The sequence below is a fragment of the Mauremys reevesii genome, linkage group 1 (genome assembly GCF_016161935.1).
Source record: "Mauremys reevesii isolate NIE-2019 linkage group 1, ASM1616193v1, whole genome shotgun sequence".
NCBI lineage: Eukaryota > Metazoa > Chordata > Testudines > Geoemydidae > Mauremys > Mauremys reevesii.
This window is the reverse complement of record NC_052623.1, coordinates 39,938,740-39,963,827: the sequence shown is the minus strand read 5'-3', so window position 1 is coordinate 39,963,827 and position 25,088 is coordinate 39,938,740. Positions and strand designations below refer to the sequence as shown.

Here is a 25,088-nt window from a genome sequence, read left to right as displayed (position 1 = left end):
GATGAATACCAGTAGAAATAATGTCTACAAAAATACCAGAAATTGCAATTATCTTCCCAATCACGGGTTAACTGATGTGAAATGGGGATGGGGGAGGGAAGGAAATCACACTCACAGCATCCCAAAGAAGATTGATCAAAAGCCCTAGGTTAACTGCCATCATTCTCCAACTCAGGCACTAGTCAAAAGCAGAAATAAGATCACCCCCAAGATTCAGTGAGTCAACCTAGAGTGATCCCCAGATACTTATGCAAAATGTACAAAAGCTGAGATTGCTGACTTTATTCTGTTTTGGTAAGATTATTCCAGACTCTTTTCTAGACAGACTGTGCAGTTGCATACTACTGCAGCCTAAGTACATTAACCTGACCTTACAGTATATTTGTGACCATAGATTAAAAATTGAAGGCAACAAGATTTTTTTTTAATTTTGAAAGGGCACCAGGGGAAGGAGACATTTCATGTAAAGTACAGGAGACAGTGCAAAGGAAAGAACTTATCTGGCACTGAGCACTCAAGTGTCCTGTTGAATGTGTTTGAAACTGAAAAGCCTGGTAGAAGGTTCAGGTATTCAGGTGCAGCCTTTTCAGTTGGCTCGATGACTTTCACAAACAGTTTCCTCTGCAGTCCAACCAGAAGATACTGAACATGAATTGAAGAATGCTTGCCTTTCATTGTGTCAAGTATCAGGGGGTAGCTGTGCCACAAAAACAACAAGGAGTCCGGTGGCACCTTAAAGACTAACAGATTTATTTGGGCATAAGTTTTCATGGGTAAAAAACCTCACTTGCATCTGAAGAAGTGAGGTTTTTTACCAAAGAAAATTTATACCCAAATAAATCTGCTAGTCTTTAAGGTGCCACCTGACTCCTTGTTTTTGCCTTTCATTGTTTATGCTAAAACCACTATCATTAGTTGTGAGTAAAATATTTCAAACCAAACGATCATTTGGGTTTCTTAAGACATTTTCTTCTTTCTTCCACCGCACAGAGTTCCAAAGCTAGTGGAATAATTTGTTTATAATTGTCATTGGCAATCATTTTTAAAAGCAAAATAGAATTAATGATATATTGTATTCATTATTTGACTACTCACAAATACTAACAAATAGTATTCTGCAACTACACCTAAGAAGTTTGGCATCCTTATACATCAAATCAAATTCAATTATTTTCAGATGTGCAGTTATCATGACAAATCTTTGACCCTCTCCTTCCTTCTGTAAGAACAAAAGCAGCATGTTAACATTAAACCCCTCACCAAACACAATTTCATTCCAGGGAAAGAGAAACCACAATTGATGGACATTAGTTGTCTTGTATAATATGGCTAATATCCTAACCGCAGAAGGCACTCAGCTATTATCCATCTCAGAGATATGTCACCGCTCAAACAGAAGTTATGGGCTCGATCCAGGCTCACCCACTCCACCGAGCTCTGACCCAGGGCCCTAGGAGGGTCTGTAGTGTTTGATCTCTGGGGGGACCCTCTGAGCTACCATCCCTGAGTCACTTCCTACCACTGCTTCCCTCACTTCTAGTCCCAGATAAGGAAAAAGAAAAAGGAAAAGAAAACCAAACCATCAGCCACAACCAGGCTCAGCATATACTCCTGGTACTTCAGGGAGGTGTCTTTATCCCCCTTTGGCAGGAGACTGCAGCGTAGGTTCCTTCTGAGCTGGATTGCTCCCTTTTCAACCTTGTCTGCAGTTGGAACATGCTCTGCAGGGTTGGAGGGGCAGTATTGCCCTTTAAACCCTTCTGTCCCAGTGTGGGGTTTGTATGCCCCATCACAGACCCTTCCCCTTAGAACCTGAGTTGTGGTGTCCTGGGGTCAGTTCATGTCCTCCCATCCCATGAAAAGAAGCCTGCATTTTTGTTTTCCATGTCTGCATGATGCACCACCTGGAACTTATATGGCTGTAGGGAGAAATAACACTGCAAAATACATGAGTTATGGTCCTTCATCGAGTTCAGCCAGCAGAGTGGTGCCTGGTCAGTTACCAGGAGGAAGGGCTGTCCCCACAAGTGGTATCATAGCCCACTTCACAGCCAGAGCTTCCTTCTTGATGACTGAGTAGGCTACTTCCTGCAGAAACAACTTCCTGCTAAGATAGAGAACAGGGTGTTTTTCTCTTCCAAATTCTTTAGATAACAGTGCTCCGAGTCCAACATTGGAGGTGTCTGTTTCAAGAACAAAAGGCTTTGAGAAGTCTGGATTCCTGGGATAGCTGATCCTGTAGTGCCCTGAACACCTTATCACATTTTTTGGTCCACCGGATCTTCTTAGCTGCAGTGTCTTTTACCAGGTCCATCAAAGGGACAACAAGGGTGGATAAGTTTGGGATAAACCCACTAATCCCCCAAACCACTGAACTTGCTGCTTTGTGGAAGAGAGAGGGCAGCTAGCTAGGGCTTGGACCTCATTCCAAAGGTCATAGCCAGCCTCCCCCTGCATACCCCATGTAGGGGACTTCTTGGGCAGCCAGTCAACACTTGGCCAGGTTGGCCATCAAACCTGCTTCCCTGAGAGCCCATATTACTGCCGCCACAGGCTTCATGTGTTGTGTCCAGATCTCACAGTCGATTACTATATCATCAATGTGGGCAGCCATGTATTCCCCAAGTGGCCATAACACTCGGTCCATCAGCCACTGGAATGTGGAGGCTGTCCCATGAAGTCCAAAGGGCATTGTTCTAAACTGGTACAGCCCCCACTGTGTGAAGAAGGTGGGGTTTTTTTCTTTAGACTTGGTTGTCCAGGGGATTTGACAGTATCCCTTCATCATGTTGAGGAGAGATATGTACTTAGCAGCTCCCCAGTCTTTCCAGCAGTTCATTGACCTGAGGCATGGAGTACGTGTCTAATTTTGACATCTTGCATCTGAAGAAGTGGGTATTCACCCACGAAAGCTCATGCTGCAGAACGTCTGTTAGTCTATAAGGTGCCACAGGATTCTTTGTTGCTTTTACAGATCCAGACTAACACGGCTACCCCTCTGATAATTTTGACATGGCATTTATCCTCTGGAAGTCGATACAGAACTGTGTCATAGCATCTAGTTTGGGCATAAGCATGGTGAGGCTCCTCCACTTGCTATGTGACTCTTCAATGACTCCTAATTCTACCATGGCCTGGAGTTCCTGATGAACCATCTCCCAATCTTCCTCAGCAATGGCCGTATGCTCTTGAATACTTCCTCCCATGTTTGGTGTCTATGTGGTGGATCATCAGATGGGTCCACTGGGGTATTGCTGAAAACACGTTTGGGAATGATTTGACCTGCTGGAGTATTTGTCACTTTTGTGTGGGCTGCACACCCTTTCCTACAGATACTGTCATATAGCCTTGTGACATTGAGGTCTGAGGTCCAAGTTCTGGGTCAGGGGGAATGGGGTGACAAGGAGGCCCTTTTGTCCTTTCCAGGCCTTCAATCTGTTGACAGGATACACCTGGATAGACTTCCTTTTCCTGGGTTGCCAGATCTCATAACCAACCTCCCCTACTTGTTTCACCACCTCGAAGGGGTCTTGCCAGTGAGCCAACAACTTGGACTCTGAGGTTGTTAGCAGGAGTAACACTCAGATTGAAGTTAGGCAGGTACTTAAGTGCCTTACTGACTTGGGGTTGAAGTCAATGGCAAAATTCCTACGGGACAAGGAATGAAACCAATAAACTTTATATGACACATTTTATACTAAAAGAAGGAAAGATTTCTAAGGCCAAAAGAAAGAATATTTACATTTTATCAAGAGACAGGGCGATGGATTTTTACTTTCCTGTAGTAATTTATGAATATGGTATTTTGACTGTGTTATTGTGATGTTTATGATATGAATGCATTGACTCAGCTGATAGCAGGGTTGTGATGAAATGCACAGGGGCAGCTCCAGACCCCAGCATGCTAAGCATGTGCTTGGGGCGGCAAGCTGCGGGGGGCGCCGTGAGGGCGCTCTGCCAGTGCCGTGAGGGCGGCAGGCAGGCTGCCTTCGGCGGCTTGCCTGCGGAGGGTCCGCTGGTCCCGCAGGCGTGCCTGCGGAGGGTCTGCTGGTGAGGACCTCCTGCAGGCATTCCTGCAGGAGGTCCTCTGAAGCCACGGGACCAGAGGACCCTCCGCAGGCAAGCCGCCGAAGGCAGCCTGCCTACCGTGCTTGGGGCGGCAAAATGCCTAGAGCCGCCCCTGGAAATGCATCCGAGGAGGGGTGTTTATGGATCTAGACACACATTTGTCAGCAAAGCTTAAAGACTGGTGTCACCAACCAGTTGAGTCTGGCAAGCTGGGGGAGGAGTCAGAGGCAAGCTTATAGACAGAGAACAAAGATCTTGCCAATTATAAGATACACACTGACTTGATGGGGGAGAGAGGTTCTGAGTTAAGGAAACCCCAGAGGCTGTTGTGCAGGGTTTGGGGAAGGCTTAGATCTACCAGGGTCCTCTTGTAGAGGGATAGATATATTCTAGGTAAGCTATACATATAAGGGGGGACTTTAATTCTTTTCTCCAAAATGCCTTGTTCCTATGGACAAAAACATTTTTTTTTGTTTTAAGGAGCCTGTGCTGGTCACTGAAATGCACTGGTCACAAGCTCATGGAGGGAGAGAGTAGTTGTACACACAGTACTGCAGCCTAGGGACCAGGTCTGAGTGTGTAAGAAATGTGTGATTCCACCCTGAGAGGTGAAGCCCAAGAGCTAATTGGAGAGACCGGGAACAGTGGTGCAGTTAGGCATCTGCACTGAGACAGAGGTCCTCATGGGGCACATTCTGAGCTTACCTATACCCCTGCAACCCCACTGACCCCTGAGGTCTTATCATAGCTACACAAGTTATAGGAGTAAAGTGTCAGTGAAGAATTTTCCAACAAGGGTGCCGAAATCCATATTTAAACATAAATAAAAGCGTTCTGATTTTCTACAAGGCTGAATGCACACAGCTCCCATTGACTTCAATGCAATGTATGGGTTCAGGACCTGGGGATATTGAGTCACTTATATTTGGATTTAGGAACCTAATTTTAGGCACCTAGATTTGACATTTTTTGGCCAGCATCTATAGCAACAAGGCAAACAGGTATCAACCATGCAGCACAACACACTGAGTAAATCCAAGAGGCAGCCATGCTAGGACAAACCTAATCTATACTGAATGCAGACTTCAGGTTCAACTTAAGGTCACAGAAAGATAAGATGTGAAAACATGTAGCACAGGCACATACTGCTGCCCTTACCCTTTCGGTTAATATTCTGATGTTTTTGGGATAACGCCTTGCAGATATGTCTTGATGCATGATTCTTGGATTTTGATTTGAAGGAAGTGCCCTTGAGGGCTCTGCACAATAGGAGGCTAAAAACAGGAAGATAGCTGGTGAGATTAAATCATTCCATGTAGTGCTTTTTGGAAGTTACAATTTAAAGGGATGAATCTTTACTTGCAAAAGTCAGAAGCTCAGTCTGTGTATACAGTTCCCATTTTTATCCCATTGAGAGAACATGTACTTTGCTGCAAAGCCATTTATCAGCTAATAAGAGTCTGTCGAGGATAATTTTTAAACTATTTAAAACCCTTTGATTTCCTTTTTCTTAGATTAGTCAATTTACTGTACTGCAAATAGCTGGTGAAGCCACAAGGATAATTTCTCCTGGTAAGTCTGGACATGGTGTATTTTAACATATCAGAATGAACATATCTGTGTGCTAGAGCTCAGCTAATACTGCAGCAAAGTATTTGCCAGCACTCTTTCAGGTGAATTTGTGCATTCTATATGAATGGGACTTGCAAATCTTTTAACCGAAATTTCTGCTAACGTTCATACCAGTGATTTTGTTTGTGAGAATGTTAGTATCACAAGTGCTTGTGCAAATGGGTTTGTGAAAATTTGGAGGCCAAAGAGTTTGTGTCCATCTTCATATCTCCTTGATTTCCCCATCCCAATAGTTCATTGTCAAATCAGGGCATAGAAATAACTACCATGTGGCCTTGCTAAGCAGTCACATGACAAATAACAAATAATCACAGGTATATTTGAAACAACCCCTCTGAAATGTATTCAGGTGGTAGGATGGCTCTCCAATCTGCTAAGGCCAGTCGGTACCACATAAAACCTTATACCAATGGGATAAGTTATTACTGCCTCTATTCAGCCTTAACTTATGATAGGACTGAGTGGTTCTTCTGAATCAAGGAACTGCAACTGGTTCCCTCCTGCAGCTGATCCTAAATCCTGGTGTACATACAGTTTTTCTATTGGTTTAACTATTTCGGTTTGGGGTATGATGGTTGTACCAAAACAGTTAAAGTGGCACAAGCCCCCTTGTGTGAACACAGCTCTATCAGTAGAAAGGTGCCTGGTACCAACATAACTTGTTCACCTTCCCCAATATAAGCACCTTTAAAGCAGTATAGTTTCATCCATACTAGGAAACAACTGCTTTTACTATAACCCTAACCCTATACTTGTAGAGTTAAAACAGTACTTTTTCTTAATGTTGGCAGGCCTCAGTACAGCTTGGATTTAGTGGAAAATAAGGACTACAAAGAGTGTTTTCACAATTGTTCAGCAACATAAGTATAAAAAAAATGACAGAAAAAGGCAAAATGCATCAAATAAATTGGCCCTGCTTTAGTGTGGACAGGATTCCTTGCTCCTAGAGCTGTTGACAGTAAATGCTTCTTGCTTTAGGATGGTGAAGTCATGCGAACCTTGAGCAATCTGCGAGGTGCATTTTCAGCCGGTTTGTAGAGAATTAATGCATAGCTCTCTATCATTAACAGTTGTATACCTCAGTTTGTGCACATTCCACCAAAATTGCCTACCAAAGTGGCTGTGACACTAACAAAAGCTATAATTTATGAAATTTTGCAACTGTTCATGTATCTGAGTGTTTGCATGATGAATTTTTGGTCATTTTGTCTTGAGTAATTGAATACATTTGATGAGTAAAAATAAATATTTCCTTCAAATGCAGGTACTCAGCTGTGTCCTGAAACCCACATTCTCATTATTTTGCAACATAATCAGTGTTTAATAGTATTAATCCCCATCACCTTAGTTATTAACAATGAATATGAGGCTTGTGAAAGCATCTGCTGCCTTGTGCTTCATCGCAAGCCTAACCAGCAACCTAACTCCTAAGTGCTGATAGTGACCAATTCTCCAGGTATTTAGAAGCATAATATAAATAAAGCTCAGAATTTGAGCTACTAATTGTGGAAACAAATGGGCTTTCTGCTGTAAATTGTTATTATTGTTCAGTTGACAGACCTTGTTGGCCCATGTGATGCCTGGTTGAGACAATCATAATTCGTAACTGACAAAGTGCGTATTCACCCATGAAAGTTTATGCTCCAAACACTATAAGGTGCCACAGGACTCTGTTTACAGATCCAGACTAACACGGCTACCCCTCTGATAATTAGTAAGTTAATTATAATAGCAACCTATCATAACTTTTGTACGAATGCTCCGTTTTCTTCTTTATTTGTATCGTGTACTGTCGTGGACTTCTGCTGGGCACTATACAGACATAGAACAAATAGAAGGTCCTTGCCCAAAGAGCTAACAATCTTACTGAAGTTGCTAGTATACATAGGTAAAATCCATAGCTACCATTTTCAAATATACATTCATATTAACCTTGGGCTCTAAAACAGGGTTCATCTATCCTGAAGTAGAAGGGAATGGTCAGGAAGAAAAGAGCTATTTAATCTAAATGGATAATGTTGGCACAAGAACAAATGGGTATAAACAGGCCATGAATAAATTTAATCTACAAGTTAAAGGTTTCTAACCATCAGAGGAGTGAGATTCTGGAATTGCCTCACAATCAGGGGCGGCTCTAGACAGTAGGCTGCCCCAAGCAGCGCGGAGCGCTTCGCCGCCCTTCCCCGGTCCCGCGGCGGGTCCCCTTCCGGCTCCTGCTCACAATAGGAGTTGTTGAGGGAATCAACTTAATTAGTTTTAAGAAACAGCTTCTCAAATTTATGGGTGGAATTGTATCTGAGTGTTTTGTTGTGGTGGGAGTCCCTTCCGGTTCATGTCTTACATTCCTAAAATCTCATGTTTCATGGCTTCAGCAAGTCATCTGTAGGAGTCAGGAAGGGAATTTTTATTCCCCAGTGTATTCTGGGTGTTGTGGGATTGGCTGTTTTTTTCTTCTCCCTCTGGAGCATCAGAGATGGCCTCAGTTTGAGTTGGCACATTAGACAGGATGGGCTGGTGTTCTCAGATTGTACTGAATGTTCTCTTTATCAAGTGCTTGGCTGGCTGGTTCTTGCTCAGATGCTCAAGGTCTGATCGATGGCCATATGTGGAAGGAAGGAGTTTTCCACCAGGTCAGATTGGCAGTGACTTTGGGATATTTGCATTCCCTTACAGTGTGGGGTGTACGTCACTTGCTAGGATTTTCTGGGTATATCTCACTTGATTAATTCCCGGCAACTGCAGGGGCTTTGGGCTTTGGACTTCAGTCCCTCCTGTTCTTTGCCTGTGGCACACAATTGTTTAGTCTTTTGAGGGATGCAATACTTTGGTCTAATTTTGGTAGATGGGTGTAGTGTTCAGGTCCCTGGTTTCATTGGCACCCTGTGCTATATAGGAGGTCAGGCTAGATGATCTGATGGTCCTTTCTGGCCTTAAACTCTCTGACACCCTAAGAAAAAATTAAGAACCAGATCCCAAAGTGTGGGAGGGAGGCATAGGTGGGTTCACGAATCCTTTCAGTCTCCCCCCATCCCATCCACTCTAACTAGCACAGAGTAGATAATGGTTCCCAAAGAACTGCTCCACTTGCTGAGCTCAACCTCTGGGCTTCTCAAACCTTCTCCCTGCCACTGGCTCTGACTAGAACACCCCATTTTCCGGGGGATCAGGAACAGGTATGTCAACCTAGGATTCCCTTACACTAGAGGAAACCCTTCATTACTATCTTAAGGCTACTTTAAGTCCCCCCATTGTGCTGCTTGAGTGTCAAAGAAGACACTATAATCTTGAGGGTCTGGTTATGTGTGTATCAAAGAGTAATAGTCTCAAAGTTCCTAGTGCTTTCATTGTGAGTTGGGCTGCATGGGGAGGAAGTATTAGGCCTGTTATCTTCAAATCATAATGGTATATTTTCTGGTACGCACTAGTACAGAATAATTGACATTGCATTATGTTATGCTGCTTATAAAATTTTATACATAGAAATGTAAAAATATAGCGTTTTTCCTTTGTTGCATCCTCAATTCTGTCTTTCCAGCTGATGCCTGTATGCAAGCCTGGTCACATGACAAGAGTGACTATGTTAGGCACCCTCAAACTAATCATGATGAATGTGACCTGCATGGAAAGCTGCTGAAATATTTCTTGTAGTATGTATTTTGTGGGGCAGTACACTTCAAAGACTTTAAAACACTACCCCTTGCAGTTGTAGGGAACCTGACATAAAATGTTTTCAATGTTTTATTTCATTTGCCAGTCTAATTCATTTAACCAGTGATTTATATGCAACTGTCTCTAGCTATGCTAATGCAATGCTGATGTGTATTTTTCAGGATATACTGCATCCTGTACACAAGACTCAGAAAGAGCCTTTATGTTTTTCTGCTTTGCTGTCTTCCCTCTCTTGCCCTCTTTCTGCTGACCACTATCTTTCTCTATAGTGGTTCTTGCCATGCCTTATTGTAGCCCTGTAGTTAATATAGGGTTTGATCTTGCAATTTGCTGAACACTCCTGTGTGGTGCAGAGGACATCGAGAGATGCGCACTACATCTTCAATACAATGGGAGCAGAAGATTCTTAGCATCTCTCAGGAGATATTTGGCACCTTTAGTGCTGCACCTTTTGAATGTCTAAAGGGTCCATCAAGCCCCAACAAGATCTATAATGCATGACAGGCTTTATACAGCGCTCTATGGAGCCAGTGGACTTTTGCAGACATGACAGAAATGTAATTAATTAATCAGATATGCAAATGGAAGTGGCACTACTTCCAGCAGCTCCCATTGGCCCGGAGCAGTGATCCACGGCCAGTGAGAGCCACGATCGGCCAGACCTGCAGATGGGGCAGGTAAACACACCAGCCCGGCCCTCCAGGGGCTTTCTCTACACAAGCGGCGACCCCTGTTTGAGAAACCCTGCTTTAAAATTTGTAATAGACTGCCTAATGGATAAATTGTCCTATGTTAATTTGTAACTAATTACTGGTGGTGCTTAGGAAACATAAGATTACATCAAAAGCCTATTGTTTACCCAGGACTGTATTGTCAAGTGGATGCTAGAAAACTGTATAAAAGACGCTTGGGTCCCAATCTTTTAAATCTCAGATCTGCTTAAACTTCATCAGGGAAGTTTGAGTCACAAGATTGAGATCCCAGTTAAGCGGGAACACCCTGAACTTGATATTGGACATTGGACTATAACCTATGGATTAAATTCTGAACTCTTTGCAACTACAAAGCTCACCATCTCTGTTATGAATCTGAACCTCAAGAATTGAACTCCTGTCTGTATGTATACTGATCTTTTAACCATACTCTCTCTCTCTCCTCTTTTTTAATACATTTTAGTTTAGTTAATAAGAATTTGCTGTAAGTGTTATTTGGGTAAGATTGGAAATATTCATTAACGTGGGAGGTAATGTGTCTGATCCTTTGGGCCAGGGCTGCCCAGAGGATTCCGGGGGCCCGGGGTCTTCGGCGGCGGGGGGCCCTTCCGTTCCGGGACCCGCCGCCGAAGTGCCCCGAAGACCCGTGGCAGGGGCCCCCCGCCGCCGAATTACCACCGAAGCCGGACTCGCCGCCGAAGTGCAGCCTGGTCTTCGGCGGTAATTTGGCGGAGAGGGGCCCCCTGCTGCGGGTCTTCGGGGCACTTCGACGGCGGGTCCCAGAAGGGAAGGGCCCCCCGCCGCCGAATTACCACCGAAGACCGAGCTGAACTTCGGCGGCGGGTCCCGCTCCGTCTTCGGCGGTAATTCGCCAGCGGGGGGTCCTTCTGCCCCGGAGCGGAAGGACCCCCCAGCGGCGAAGACCGGGAGCAGAAGAAGCTCCCGCGCCCAGCCCCGCAAGAGTTTTCTGGGCCCCCCGGAGCGAGTGAAGGACCCCGCTCCAGGGGCCCCGAAAAACTCTGGTGGGGGGCCTGGGGAAAATTGTCCCTCTTGCCGCCCCTCTGGGCGGCCCTGCTTTGGGCTTGGTAGAACCTTTTCTTTTCTTTTATATGGTGAATACGTTTTTCATTAATCCTCATCATATCTGACTTGGATGCCTAGGTGGAGGCCTGAGGCTGGGTTACTTTAAGGGAACTGGGTTTTTGACTTCTGAGTAACTAGTGACGTCTAACACAAGCTGTTTTGTGCTGGCTTGGTAAATCTAAGTATTGGAATATCATAAAATCATAGAATCATAGAATCTCAGGGTTGGAAGGGACCTCAGGAGGTCATCTAGTCCAACCCCCTGCTCAAAGCAGGACCAAACCCAACTAAATCATCCCAGCCAGGGCTTTCTCAAGACTGACCTTAAAAACCTCTAAGGAAGGAGATTCCACAACCTCCCTAGGTAACCCATTCCAGTGCTTCACCACCCTACGAGTGAAAAAGTTTTTCCTAATGTCCAACTTAAACCTCCCCCTCTGCAACTTGAGACCATTACTCCTTGTTCTGTCATCTTCTACCACTGAGAACAGTCTAGATCCATCCTCTTTGGAACCCCCTTTCAGGTAGTTGAAAGCAGCTATCAAATCCCCCCTCATTCTTCTCTTCTGCAGGCTAAACAATCCCAGTTCCCTCAGCCTCTCCTCATAAGTCATGTGTTCCAGCCCCCTAATCATTTTTGTTGCCCTCCGCTGGACTCTCTCCAATTTATCCACATCCTTCTTGTAGTGTGGGGCCCAAAACTGGACACAGTACTCCAGATGAGGCCTCACCAGTGCTGAATAGAGGGGAATGATCACTTCCCTCGATCTGCTGGAAATGCCCCTACTTATACAACCCAAAATGCCATTAGCCTTCTTGGCAACAAGGGCACACTGTTGACTCATATTCAGCTTTTTGTCCACCGTAACCCCTAGGTCCTTTTCTGCAGAACTGTTGCCCAGCCATTCGGTCCCTAGTCTGTAGCAGTGCATGGGATTCTTCCGTCCTAAGTGCAGGACTCTGCACTTGTCCTTGTTGAACCTCATCATATTTCTTTTGGCCCAATCCTCTAATTTGTCTAGGTCCCTCTGTATCCTATCCCTACCCTCCAGCGTATCAACCACTCCTCCCAGTTTAGTGTCATCTGCAAACTTGCTAAGGGTGCAGTCCACACCATCCTCCAGATCGTTAATGAAGATATTGAACAAAACCGGCCCCAGCACCGACCCTTGGGGCACTCCACTTGATACCGGCTGCCAACTAGACATGGAACCATTGATCACTACCCGTTGAGCCCGACCATCTAGCCAGTTTTCTATCCACCTTACCGTCCATTCATCCAGCCCATACTTCTTTAACTTGCTGGCAAGAATACTGTGGCAGACTGTATCAAAAGCTTTGCTAAAGTCCAGAAATAGCACATCCACTGCTTTCCCCTCATCCACAGAGCTGGTTATCTCATCATAGAAGGCAATTAGGTTAGTCAGGCATGACTTGCCCTTGGTGAATCCATGCTGACTGTTCCTGATCACTTTCCCCTCCTTTAAGTGGTTCAGAATTGATTCCTTGAGGACCTGCTCCATGATTTTTCCAGGGACTGAGGTGAGACTGACTGGCCTGTAGTTCCCTGGATCTTCCTTCTTCCCTTTTTTAAAGATGGGCACTACATTAGCTTTTTTCCAGTCATCCGGGACCTCCCCCGATCGCCATGATTTTTCAAAGATAATATCCACCAGCTTTGGGGATTGTCTGCCCTATTCTTTGCAGTTCACCCTAACTGAGTGACCTCAGCTGTCTCCCCTGGGATCCTGGTCATACTATGTAAAATACATATGGACTTTATCTTGTTACCTGATTATTACAGATTTGCAGCTAGTATTTGTAGTGTTGATCGGGTGAAGGTACTTGCACGGTGAACAATTACAACCAAGTGTCCATTAGACAGTAGATAAAGAGGTGGGTTGGGGCAGCGGTTAGTAAATGATCCTGTCTGTGAAGTCCCTGGAAAAATACCTGGTGTCCATAAAAATGGCTGATTGGCAACTCCCTCCATCTGTGATTATCCTGTTTTAACTAGTTAAATGGGTTACTATTTTTATAGATTATTTTTATTATTTTGCAGAAAGTCAGACATAAGACTAGCGAGAATAGCTTCATTTTGCTGAGGGACAAAGCTGGATACAGTCTTTCATATGCAAGACTCAGTTATTGGATTTCTAATCTAATTCCCTGCTTTCAGTCCACACAAAGGGTTTCTGAAAACTGTGGATGCACAGTTATCTTCCTTTATTGTTTTGAAGGACTTGGGTCTGTGAAACTGTCTACAGTTCTCTACTTGCTTTTAATGAGTTTCCCACTGAAGACTCAATTCTGCAAGATGCTGGAAGCTTCCTCAGAAGCGCTGAGCACATTTAGGTCTCATAAAAACAAACGGAACTTGAGGGCACTCGATAGCACATGGTACCACGCAGGATCAGACCTTGAAAGGCCTATGGGATTTCAAATGTAAATGGGATACATTTGTGAAACTTAATATGCACTCTGCCTGCCTTATTTTAAAGGGGTTGGATCACTACAGATAATGCTCAGCATTATAATACATCAACATATAAAAGTAGCATCATCTAAATTTTTTGCCTTGATCTAGCAGAGCAAAATGTTCAGGCCCATAGTCTGCTCTGCTCACTCTTACTGAGCAGAATCTGAATTGACTTCAGTGGGAATAAGACATTACTCAATCTGAGTACATTTGGCAAAGTAATGCATTGAAATAATATTTTATGAAGGGTTAAAGAAATACAAAATGGCTTAAGATATTTTGTTTCCAAGAAAAGGATGAAATGTTGTGAAGGTCAAGTTTCTGGGTACTTTACTAGCATTGAGTAGATACCTTCTTTACAACTACTCTAATTGATTTCAGTGGGAATACCTACATTAGTACCCAGTCACTCATAGGAGTAAGGGGTTGACAATCTGTCCCTAAATAAATAACCTAAGTAGCATGTAAAGAAATGTTATGCAGAAGTAAAATTGGCTGCAACTGTATTCATGTAATGGCTTTTATTTTTGTTAGTGAAGCACTGTCTGGAACAATAGCAAAAAATAAACGTCCATAAAACTAAATAACCTCTTGTCACCCAATTTATGAGTTGGCAACCCTTGGGATAGGGTCAAATTTTATCTTCTCACTGTATTTTTGAGGATTCCTTTGGAATATTCGATGGTGGATTCCAAAGGGTGTCATTTGCAGAATGAGAAGTTGAGATAGATTTGAAGACATGGCTTTGTTACGTGTAGGAAGCAAGATGCTGTTTTGGGGACAACTTCAATTTTTCTAATCTCTTTTTATGGTTTTGGGATCTATTTTTATTACTCTTTATTTCTATTTTTCCAATATTTCAAATTTTTATAATCCTATAGAATAAACTAAATACTTTCTTGAAATGGCATTCTGCATCTGCATTCACATCTAGGATTCGTTGAAAATTTTCTGTCAAAACTGTTTTTCAGCAGAAATGTGAGTTTTCAACTAAACATTTTTGTGTGAAAAGTGTGTAAATTTTCCTTGGAAAGCAACATTTTTATATTAAAAACAAAATCAAAAATTGTTTTTGACATTAAGCCAATTTTTTTGGACAAAACCAGTCTCATGTGAGTTGTAGTTTGGTTACCTCATGCCTCCATTCTCAACTATGGACTGGGTTCTCCAGGTGGACTTCATGAACCATGATGCACCACAGCTAGGAACTCCCATGATGCACTGCTGTGGCTCAGCAAAAGGGAAGCCCATAGTGCAGCCAGGAGAATAGGGGCATGAGGCACCTTAATTAAAACTCCCATGAAACACTGCAAGATATTTCCAAATAATATTTTTTAGTTTTCAGACAAGTTCTTGGTTTTTGATTTTGTCTCTGAAAAGTCAACATTTTCCATGGGGTATGGAGGACATGGTGAGACACTTTCCAAACAGTTTTGCTCACTACTATTGGATTTACTCATTACATGTCTACCAGAAACTTTATATTACACTACTGTTGTATAAGATATGCATTCATTTCCATTTTGAGAGAATTTCTTTCACTTCATTTTTCTGAATTCATTTCCAGATGCAAGAGAACAGAATCTTGCCATAGCTTCAAAACCCATGAAAAAAAAAACCTAAATACTGTGGAAACCAAAGAAGTGTTTTCCCTAGAAATGATAATCATGGGAAAACATCCTGAAGAACTCCAGTCAAGTGACATTCATAAGATGATACAAGTAGATATTAATTACTAGGGCTGATGATATTGCCTTAGACAGATACTGCAGGAATAAATTAATTAGACACTTCATACGGCAATAACAGCTGCAGTTTAGGGCAAGGGCTGAAATAAGAGATTAGTATAATTCAAAATTAGCTGGACAAAATTACACATCTAGGTCTTTATTCTCATGTACACTAAGACCCCTTTAACACTGCCAAAACTCTGTAAAGGGAACCTAGTGTAAGAGAATCAGGATCCTGATTTTTTTCTGCATGTGTGGTAAAATGTGGAAGTGAACAATGTATTTCCTGAGGAATTGTTCAGATGTTTATTGTGCAGCCATTACACACTCCCATTAACTTCACAGGTTTTTTACACAAACTTTTAATGTAGACATAAGGGCCTGATTCTCAGAGGTGCTGAGCGTAGCCAGTACTAGTCAGAATTGTGGTTGTTCAGTAACACTGAGCAATCAGTCTTTTAAGATGCAATAAGGAAAAACAGGGGTGAACAGGAATACAATAAAGAAGCATCAAGAGCATGGTCAAGTTTTAGCAAATTTAAGCTTTTGTCCTATGAAAAAACCTGCATGGGCCCATGCAACCCCCCCCTTAAGTCATTGGGGCTCTGCATAGATGGAGGCGGTCAACAGCAGAAGTAGGCCCCTTGAGTCATATTAATTGCAAGTATTATGATACAGTGAAATGAAATGTCAGCTGTGGTTGAATTATACATACTAGTAAGAGCTATTAGCTGATACTATAATACTATAACAGTAACAGAAAATCTTTCTAACTTCCGTTTTGTAGTGCTGCTCTTGGTGTTTTATGACTGTGTGCAGAAGTGATCAAGTTAAGATAGGATTCTCTACCTTCTCCATAAAACACCCAGCTTTATCATACTTTCAAAAGACCTTTTAAACCTCTATGCCAATGCTTCAGAGCAACAGTACAGAAGAGTTTGTGTCATATGTTTTTCTGCATAGTAGTATTTGAAAAGGTTTGATGAATTCATATTATCTAACCCTGAATTTCTATCACACAGTTTTTCAGAACTATAGATACACTGAACCACATATCTCACAAGGATACTGAGGCCTAAAATAAGCCTTTTGTAAACAAAAGAATCATAAAATTGTAACATTTACTGGCTGCTCAATCTTATTTCTAACAGTAATCATATTCACTTTCATTTTCATGTAGGTCAGTAAAGTCAGATCTCACTGCCTAATTATTTAGGTAACTTAATGCCTTGCTTTTCTGTTAATAAAGAATTGAGCAAACACAATACAGCAACATTTGATCGCTTCAAATGGTTACTATATACATTGAAAATGACAGTCAGGGTTTAAAAAGCTACTAGCTTTATTTTTATTTAAAAAAATCCATATTTCTTCCCTTTAAAGTTATATTCTACATATGAAACAAAATAATCAGATTCTTAAGTTTGTCTAGAGATAAAATTGCTCTTTTGCCAAGTAGTGAATAGATAGAGGGTAGGATTGCTTTAAATAATTTGTGAGCCCCCTAGTAGTGCTCACTGTATTTTATGTTTTAGAAACAGCCAGAAGCAGCAGTACATATGTAGCTGGGTTTTTCATGTTTGTGTATATTTAGTTAATATGGTTGTTTGGGACTCAGCTATGCCTGTGTGGTTTCTTAATATTTATTTGGTGGATAAAGAGCAAAAGACATAACATGCCACAAGACCAAGAAGGAGGGAGTAGACAATATCCCTGTTTTCTATGAACTAACGTCTGTGTCCTTGCACGATAGAGTTTGGGGAAGAAGAGCATGCTCATATCTTGTCTACTGCCCTTGGACACCAAACTCCTGTCCCAGAACACCTGATCAGGCCACCCAAGAGTCCGGTATCTTCATGTCTACACAAAATGATCCACATCTGTATGGTTTTAGGCTTGGATTTAGGACAGAGACAGCACTAGCTGCTGCAAATGAAATGCTCATACAGGTAGTCAATGATCTTTTGGTGATGAATGGAGATAAAACCTCTCTCTTGAGTCTCTTTGATATGAGCTGTCCTCAGCACTGATCACATGGCATTGTTGACACATCTGTCTCTTCAAGGAGTGATGGAATTGCTGGAGTGGCTCTGCTACCCTGCTTTCAGAGACACCAGCTTTCTGTCTTGCCATGCCTTTAGTTCAACGTGACTATGAAGCCATTAATAGACTCTCTTAGAAATAAGATACACAAAGTAATTGTTAAATGCTAAGTCTGTTCTGTACAGAACCCAAAGCAATACACTGCCCTGCCCCATGGTTCTGTAAGGAGAGACAAAAATATGCATGGTGATGAGCTGCTTCTCTGGGGGAACAGAAGATTATCACTGAGTATTCCAAGTATTTCTTAAGATGTGTATGATAACACAATTAGTTAAGGTGGGACATATGGTAAGTTTGGCACCAGAAGTGTAGTCTGAGGTAGGATGACCAGCTGTCTTGATTTTATAGGGACAGTCCCAATATTTGGGGCTTTTTCTTATATAGGCACCCATTGTCCCCACCTCCTGTCCTGATTTTTCACACTTGCTATCCAATCACCCTAGTCTAGTGGTTTTCAAACTTTTTTTCTGGGGCCCCAGTTGAAGAAAATTGTTGATGCCCATGACTCAATGGAACTGGGGATTAGGGGGTTGGGGTGTGGGAGGGGCTCAGGGCTGGGGCAGAGGGTTGGGGTGCAGGGCTGAGGGCTGCAGGGTGGGGCCAGGAATGAGGGGTCCAGAGTGTGGGAGGGGGCTCTGGGCTGGGGCAGGGGTGCAGGAGGGGGTCAGGGCTCTGGGCTGGGGTGCAGGCTCTGGGGCGGGGCTGGGGATGAGGGGTTTGGGGTATAGGAAAGGGTTCTGGGTTGTGGGGGGCTCAGGGCTGGGGCATGGGATTGGGGTGTGGGGTTGGGGGTGGTTCCCAGTCAGCGGCGCAGTGGGGATGCTAAGGCAGGCTTCCCGCCTGTCCTGGCACTGCGGACCGTGCTGTGCCCCGGAAGCAGCAAGCAGCAAGTCCGGCTCCTAGGCAGAGGCGCGCAAGCGGCTCCGTGTGGCTCTCGCCCTCAGACACCACCCCTCCCATCTCCCATTGGCTGTGAACTGGCAGAGCTGGTGCTCGGGGTGGGGGCAGTGCACAGAGCCTGGTGGCCCCCTGCTTAGAAGCCAGACCCTCTGCTGTCCGCTTCCTGGGCACAGCGTGGTGTCAGAACAAGTAGGCACAAGCCTGCCTTAGCTGGGCAGCCCTGCCGATGGGACTTTTACCATCCCTGTGCTGACCAGAGTGACCCAGTGCCTGACATGCCGCGATCAGTAGTGGGTCGAGACCTGAACTTTGAAAAATGCTGCCCTAGTCTGAGATGGGATGTGGATGAAGAGAGAGTGGTCACCTTGAGCACTGTGTGTGAAAAGGGTTCCAGGCTCAGGGTCCATATTTTGTTCCTAAACAAATACACTGAGCAAAATCACTGTCCTGCACCTATAAGATTCAGACTATTCCTCAAGACTCGCTTCCTCAGTGAGGTGCAGGACAGAAGAGGCAAAGGAAAATAATAAAAAACACATAAAATAATCATTTTTTAAATAGCAGATCCATAAAGAATTGTGTAATCCCACGTCAACATGTAATCTTATTGCTGCAACCTTCATCCTCCCTGTTCTATATTCCTAGTCATCAATCCCACTGTTGAATGCTCTGACACATTACATCATGTCTTAAATTAGATTGTAAGGTTCTTGGGCCAGGGGCTTTATCCTTTATATTTCATGCATGTATAACAAGCCTGATGGGCAGGTGTTCAGAATAAGAGCAATAAAGAGAGGTAGAGGCAATCTAGAGGCCAAATTATGTTTCATCTTAATCAGTGGGGGTAAAGTAGAAATCAGTTAAGTGGGGAATAATCACAAGTAAATCAGTTTTCGTAGAACTACTATTAGGCTTACACCATAAACTACTGTCATCTATTACTGCTATCTACTGTATTTTAACTATTATCTTAATTAAACTCACTTTATAAGTAACAACTTACACTTATGAAATAACAGAATTTTGAATTAGAAACCACAAAACATTAGAATGTGAATCCCACTGCTATGCTTTCCTTTTTCAGTTTTTAGCGGCTGAAAGCCCCAAGTTTGGAGGGCTTATAGCAATCAAGTCGGGAGAAATCATCTTGTGCAATCTCTGTTTAGTGTTTTGAGTTCCAGCTTAAATAAAGCCATGATGCTATGTGTTGGCTTTTTGATTGAACAATTATCCCTCTGCTCTTTTCTGGCTTACAGGCCCTTTGCTCTCTGACAGTTTCCCTGTTCTTGTCACTTCACCTTGTATAGCTTAAGATGCTGTCTAGATGTTTTGTTTTACAGGCCTTACTATTTTCTTTCTTTTGCTACTGCTCACGTCTCCTTAATTCTTAAGTCTGTTTCTCTTGAATTACAATTTTTCTCTTATTACAGATTATTTCATTCTTGTTTCACTTTTCTCAGTTTTCTAACTGTGTTTTTCTAATAAAGTTCTTAGATTAGAGACTCTTTCGTTATTTTTCCTCATTTCAGAGTAGCAGCTGTGTTAGTCTGTAGCCGCAAAAAGAACAGGAGTACTTGTGGCACCTTAGAGACTAACAAATTTATTGTAGCATAAGCTTTCGTGGGCTACACAAAAGCTTATGCTACAATGAATTTGTTAGTCTCTAAGGTGCCACAAGTACTCCTGTCCTTTTTCCTCTTGTGTAACTGCACTGTTCTTCCTTTACCTTTTCCTCTTTCCAGGTACTGATCTTTTTGTTGCCATCTCTGTTTTCCTGCTATCTCTTCCCTGTCCCCCATGAACTGGGCTTTCTCCCTTTTAGCACTCTCCAATGCAACACGAATGCTGGGGTCCCTATCCATTGCCTCCCCCTCGCCATTTATTGTGTCCAATCTTTTCTAGTGCCCGTAATTGCCTTGCTCACTACTGACCTCTTTCCCAGTGCTGGGGAGCCTCCCTCCAGATTCCACCACCAGCTGTTTCCAGGACTGCCTCTTTGGCTTGCTCACAGCAGCACTCATGGGGGGGGGAGGTGCAGCCTGTGCTCACTTGCTGTTTTTTTCTTTATTCTGCCTCACCCGCCCCCCCCCCCTCCCCAAAAAGAGTCATCCCAGGCTTAAGCTCAGCCTGCTTCAACTGCCCCAGAAACCTTAGCTTCCTCCAGCTCCCTCACCCCCAGAGCAGGTTTTTCATGCTCCTCCTTTTTTAAAGAAATACCCCAGCATTCTGATCACCATGAGGCTACTTCCAAGCAGCCAGCTTGTGTAGCTCCCACTGCTCTTTTGACCCAACAGCCTCTACGAAAGGTGAGGCATTTGGTTGTTGAACACTAGAACTGGTTGAATAGTTTTAGAAAAAAAATTGTGAATAAAAGCAGTGAGATTAATTCTGCATAATTTACGGGGTCCTATTTTTAGAGGGTACCTGAAGCGATGAGAAAATACGTAAGCATCTGCTCTGAGAGTTACATTCAAGAGAGTCCTACAAATTTGCAAAGCAGCAGATAAGAAATTGCCAATGCAGGTTTTCAGTGAAGAGGATAGTCAAAAAACAGTGAAGGAGATTATTTCATAGCAGGACATGCTGAAAACAGCATAAAAAGGGACCCAAGCTGCATAACACATGGCTAGCCTATGCAATTGTGAGAGAATTGCAGAAGTCAATGTGTAGGCAGAGTCTGTCCAGCATTCAGAGGGAACTTGTCATAAATGTGACCATTTTGATAACCCTTTGTGTTTGCTCTGAACGCAGGTGCACCTATGTGCTGAGCTCACAACAGAGGTTGCTGCACCGACCACTTACCTTAGCAGAAGGCCTGAGCCCTGGCATGAGATGGTTCTCCCATAAAACACATCAGAGCCCTTACGCTGCCAGACTTGTCCACCCACATTTATCTATATCTTTTAAACTGTTTCACGGTGTCGCTGAAGAGCTACGTGAGTAAAGAAGAGGGCACAGGAGCAGTCCACTGCAATCACAGGGGCTCGGTGGGAGAAAGACAGAGCTACCCCTTCTAAATGCTGTACTGCTGCAGTCCTGAGGGCAATGTAACTGGCAGAACACCAGGAAAGGAGGGAGAAGCCTCTGCAGTGACCAAGCTACCTTCAAGCAGCAGGGGAGCATCATCCACCAATTATTAGTATTACCTTAGTGTAACCCACACACCTTCTGGGTGGGGTTTTCTGTCCCATCTAGTGGCACTGAGACCACTTAGAGAGAGTTAAATGAGTCTGCTCTACAGCCTTAGCTAACAGGCAGTTGGCTTTTAGCTCATGCGGTAGAGGTTTATGCACTAAGCTCCAGAGGTCCCCAGTTCAATCCTGCCGACTGGGGTCTCTGTCGTCATTACATTTAGCACCTAGAAGGCCCAGTCATGGACCAGAACCCTCCTGTGCCAGGTGCTGTGCAAACACAGAACAATAAGATGGTCAGCGTTTATACCTCTGTCATGGCAGCAGAACTACATATGCAAGCAGAGTGGTAGTCTGGCAGTAACAGGGCTTCAAAGCACTAGGAGTGCTCCTGCGCTGGAGCGGCAGTGAATGTTGGCCAGCAGTGGAGTCTCTCACACTGTGGTTGATCCAGCATGTCCTGTAGAGGCAAACAACAAAATGTGAAATCCTGCACGGGGCTAACACTCTTGAGAACATGCTAGGCTGCAATAGGAAGGAGCAAAGGGAACAAGCTGTTCCCTTTGTCTTCCTTCTAGTGTGCCCTAGAAAGTGGAGGGTGACCTTGTGGTTAGAATACTCTGCTGGGCTGCAGGACATCAGGTTCAGTTCCTGACTCTGCCACAGACTTTCTTTGAGACCTTGGGCAAATCACTTAAGTCTCAGTTCTTAGCTTCACAGGGGGACAAATAATACTCCCCTGGCCTGATTGTGAGGATAAATTCATTATTGCTTGCAAGACATGGAGGAACTACAGTAATAAGGGGGTGACATATAAATATCTAGACAGATAGAAATTACAGCCCAGCTGAGAAGTCAGGCTGACTTAGAGTAGAAATACCAACAAGAATGAAATCATTAATCGTTATCCTTTGACTCAGGAAAGCCCCATACCCTCACTGTCAACATTTATTTCCATTCCTCAAGCTTTGCAAATGGATTAACTACAGCAAGTTTGTTCTTCAGTAGCTTGACCAAGGGCATCCTTGGCTGCATCAGAGTCATTTAGCACAGTTTATCGTCCATGTTCTCACGGATTTTTCCATTGACACTATAAATGCTGCACCACCCCCACCCAATATCACACAGTTAATGCAATCTCTTATCACAGGACTGGGGTGGGTAATATTATTTACAAAAATGAATACCGAATCTATTTGGCACAGCTCCAGGTGATTGTCCTGGCTCTAATAATCATCTGAACTTGTGAGAGCTGGTTGTGCTATTAAATAGGCAGCTATATTGAATAAGTTTTTACATTGTGACAGCACCATGGAGACTGTAATGACATCATCTAGCTGTTTTATCATTCTTTTCCAGTCCATAACAACACTCAGGGATGCAATATTTGTAAAAAAAGGACACTGCTATCCATTGTTTTTCTTTAAAGGCAATGCTGACCACTGAATTGGCAAAATCTACTTGTGCCATTTAAGTAAGAATATGGCTAGATAATGCTAGATACTTGCAATGCCTCATTACTTGCTAATAAAATGCTGAGTTATTCTTGATGGAAACCATGACCATATGTACAAACTGTACTCCTGACTGCATTTTTTTTATGATGGTGTCTTGGTCCTGCACCATCCTAAGCACTCTGGCCCAGATTAAGCAAAGCATTTAAGCATGTGCTAAATTTTATGCACGTGAATAGTCCCAGAGCACTCAGTACCTTTCAGGATCGAACCTCAAGAGTACAATTCTCTTTCTGGGCCCAATTCTGGGGCAAGTAGGTGCAACCCCACTGAATCTTACTTTGTGCCAATTGTGAATTTGTCCCTCTCTTTCCATATGGGAGGTAATGGTGCATTCCAGGGTATAAAGACATCTGTGGGTTTTGCATGGTGCTTAAATAGTGTGCAGTGATTGGGTAATGGAAATATATATATATATATATATATATATATATACAGATATAACAACAAATCAAATATTTTACCTATATTTATGTGCTCACTTCAAAAAAATGTACTTAGAAAGTTAAAGGGTTTATAAATCATTGCCATGAAGATATCAGAGACAAAATGATAAACGTTAGAGAAAAGTTATATAGTAATATAGTCATCAGACCTCTCTGTTTAACAGGATTTTACCGTACTGCAGAGTGAGCCTCTTCACACTACCCAGGATAATGGTTTCTGGTTATCTTATTAAATTGAGTGAAACTTTTGATATCTCTACACCTAAATACCCCCCCACACATACACACACAAACTATATTCAAATAAACACATTTATTGATCTAAACAATACCATTAATATGTAAACTGTGATATGTATCCAAACACTGCAATATTAGCTCATGTTTATAAATACCTTTACTTCATTGCAAGACAAAAGTGCCACCATTGAACTACCAAAGGGATTTACCATAGGGCATCATAGCCATGTACAATCTGTAAATATCTGAAGTTTATTTCTCCATTGTTCTTGATCACAGCCCTTGATGCACTCAGCTATTCATTCTGCCATCAGAGCACATCTTCTGTCTTTCCTCCCTGCCACACCACTTGTTCACAGCTTTCACGATGTCCTTCAACTCCTTTTGCTCTCTTATCTGTTTGTTTTGCCTCTACATGCTTTATTGTGCAGCTTTTAGCTTGTGCTTTGTCTTCTTGGTGAGTGTCAATTTTTCTGTTCTCTAAATTACAACTGTCCGTAAAGCACTGTCTGAAACACTTTGGCTGAAATCCTGGCCCCATTAAAGCCATTGGCAAAACTCCCATTTGCTTGAATGGAGCCAGGATTTCACTCTTTATGGATAAAGGGTTCCTGCTCCTTATGGCACTGTTCAGTCTTCTACAAGTTGTCCATCCATCCTACATTCCAACCTTCAACCCCTTCTTCCTGATATGCAATAAAACAGCCAACACATATAACAAGATTATCATGTAAGGATTGTGACTATTTTGGTGTTAGGATGAAGTGAAGGGATGTAACACTATGTCCTTTGAGGAAAGAATATAAATATTTCCTAATGTGTAATAATAAACAACACTGATTTTGGGGTGCCCAAGCACAGCTTCCTTTACCAATACCCTCTCCTGAGCCATTTCACAAACGCCACTTTCACAAAGTAACCAAACTTGTAACAATCAATACAGCAATCAGGCCCAGATACTCAAATGTATTTAGATTCCTAACTCACATTAATTTCAGTTAACTTCCCATTGAGCTAGGCCTCAAACTCCTAATTCAGGGGAGAATGGAACACAGTGTGTCTTAGAGCATTCAAAACATCACACTCAGTTGTTGCGTGTACACTGGGTAGTTTTTGCTCTTCTATCATCTCAGTTCAAGCTTGCCAAAGTAAAGCATTTTACAATCCTGTCTGCTTGCTTTTTTAACAAAGTCCATTATCAACAAAATCTACTACAGATTCTAGTAAGAGTGCATATGGTTTGTTTCCTAACTTATCAGAGAGTTTTATAATATTAGACATTGGGTCAAATATAGAAAAGAAACTCAAAAATAAAAATTCCCCATATTTCATGATTTGGACATTTGTCTTCATTCATCATTTCCTTTTTCCTGCACCATC

At 42.9% G+C, this 25,088-nt stretch overlaps 1 long non-coding RNA gene across 1 annotated transcript in view; it reads left to right on the top strand.

Annotated features, from left to right (window-relative positions):
* The window catches only part of LOC120388396, an 86,351-nt gene that overhangs the window by 19,556 nt on the left and 41,707 nt on the right, over window positions 1-25,088 (top strand). The window contains exon 2 of the long non-coding RNA XR_005590560.1: window positions 5,583-5,640. This is a non-coding gene — a long non-coding RNA (uncharacterized LOC120388396). The remainder of the gene's footprint in view (window positions 1-5,582; window positions 5,641-25,088) is intronic.